We start from the raw sequence: 2,500 nt of genomic DNA, 5'->3' as shown, positions 1-2,500 counted from the left end.
TATATATAGTTTATATTTAGGATAGTATATAGTATATTATACTATATATTAGATATAGACAATATTGATATATATAAATATATAGTATAATAGATATATTCTAGTATATATATATATAGATATATATAATTAATATATATATATATATCACACGCACACACACACAACAACACACACACTACCAACACACACAAACACACCATAAAGGAACATATAAACACATAGTAACATGCAAACCACACATACGTGTATCATACACATATAAATACGCACACGCACACAGAAAAACACACACACACACACACAAACAACACACACATGTATTTTATATATATAAAGATATTTCCTCTTTTGCATTTCTTGTACGATATATATATATAGATTAATATAATAATATCTATTATATATATAGCATAATATAAATTATACCAAATATATACATATCTGTATACATATCCTATATAGCTATATATATATATTATAATATATAAGTATACTTTATTATATATTATATATATTTGTATTATACATTATATCTATATATATCTATAAATCTATAGATATTATATGTATATATTATATATATATATATATATATATATATATATATCACACACACACACACACACACACACAACACCCACACACAACACACACCACACAACACACACCCACGCAACATATAAAACACATATATTAACATTGCAAAACCCACACAGTATACGCACATAAAACAGCACACGGCACACAGAAACACACTATATTCTTTATATAATATATTAATACTATATATATCATATATATATTATATATATTATATATATTTTATATATATATCTATATTATAGTATATATACAGTATCACATACAATATATTCTATATTTATATTATATATATATATATAAAGATATTATGTCATGACTATATATGTGTTTATAGTAATATTATAAATCAATACCACCACACAAACACACACCACACAGATTAAAGGATTTCCTCATTAACGATTTCCCATGACACACTTCCCCTTTACTTAGGAGGCTAGATTCATATAACATAGTGATACACATCTCGAAAGGGCCATGTGTTGAAATTCCAGTCCTTAACGCATAAAATGTTTTTCTGTTACAGCGGTGAAGGTGCAGTCAAGTCTAAAAAATGGAAACCAGGTTTTAATATTTGAAGGCCGCAAACCACAAGAACTTTTGATGGAAAAGAAGGGAGGTATGCCCTATCATATGACGTCGTTACATCATTGGTATCGGCCAGTTCAAGTGGTCGGAGATCTGTGGAAGCGGCTCTCATACCAAGGCGACCCAGTTTGCCTTTTTTGAGGACACCCTTTTAAGTGGAGTACTGATTTTGGAAGATCGCCACATTACTGTCCGTAAGATACTAGATTAGTGTTAGGTCTGTGGGGACAAAATAATTAAATTGGACCATCTGCATATGCAAACCTTGTTTGGTCGATGGGTCCACAAGATATCAACACCTTTCCAAAGCAGGAACGAGCGGGCCAGCTGTTCCAAGGGCCTTTTAGCCACGGCAAGAAGCCAAGAGGCCTTTTGGACCGGCACCTAATTTGCATAAAATAAGTTTCACAAAAACTGATCTTGGAAAAATCTTTATTTTTTGGCCTCTGAGCTAAATACGTCGAATTATTACCCTACTTACTCAGGTAAATGGCAAGTATATAATGAAATTCAGCAGCTCTATACATGCACTGAGTACAGAGATATTTCACTGATCTTGTAAATAACAGTTGGGTTACCTCGCTCCTTGGCTTTGTGCTGTCCTGCCAATCCATACGTTAAAGCTAAAGTCATAACTAAAGAAAAATATCTCGTATGCCTTGATTTTCTTCAGGTTTTCATTTTTAATTGTTGCTGAAATAATGAAAATAATATCTAACTTCAAATCTTCAAAATAAGAGTTCAGGTTAACTTCATTACTGGAGAAAAAAAATATCACACCATCACATGGCAAGAGTGAAATGACTATATCGACTTTAATCCTAATGCAAATTTCACATTCAGCGAGCACCCGGCCTTCAAACGGAATTAAATCAACAATTATGAAGAATACTAAAAAAAAGCGCTGTTTATTAATCCTACCTAGGTTTAAAGGAATCTGCACACCACTTTATATTACTTAGTGGGGGACAGGGCCAGTGAGGCGTGTACACCCCCACACAAGACAGGAAGTGTCACCCCAAACTCGTATATAAAACTGATCAGTTTCGTCGGTAGGATGGAGACTGGTCCCCTAACTGGACATGCTCAGGATAATAGTAGGGGTATGCTGCTGTCATTTTCGTACAGACATCTTAATTGTGGGATTGGGGATTTCATGTTAGTGTGCGGGGGAGGCAGATGAACATTACAAGACTGAATGGCCTGATTTGTACTTCTTAGATAGTTCATTCAACCTTCAATTTACTCATATTGCAGGCCGCCTTCCATTGTTATAAGAACGGTCTCTTAAGTTCTGAGGTTACAG

This window comes from Penaeus monodon, chromosome 16 (genome assembly GCF_015228065.2).
Source record: "Penaeus monodon isolate SGIC_2016 chromosome 16, NSTDA_Pmon_1, whole genome shotgun sequence".
Classification (NCBI taxonomy): Eukaryota; Metazoa; Arthropoda; class Malacostraca; order Decapoda; family Penaeidae; genus Penaeus; species Penaeus monodon.
Note: the sequence above shows the minus strand (reverse complement) of the source record.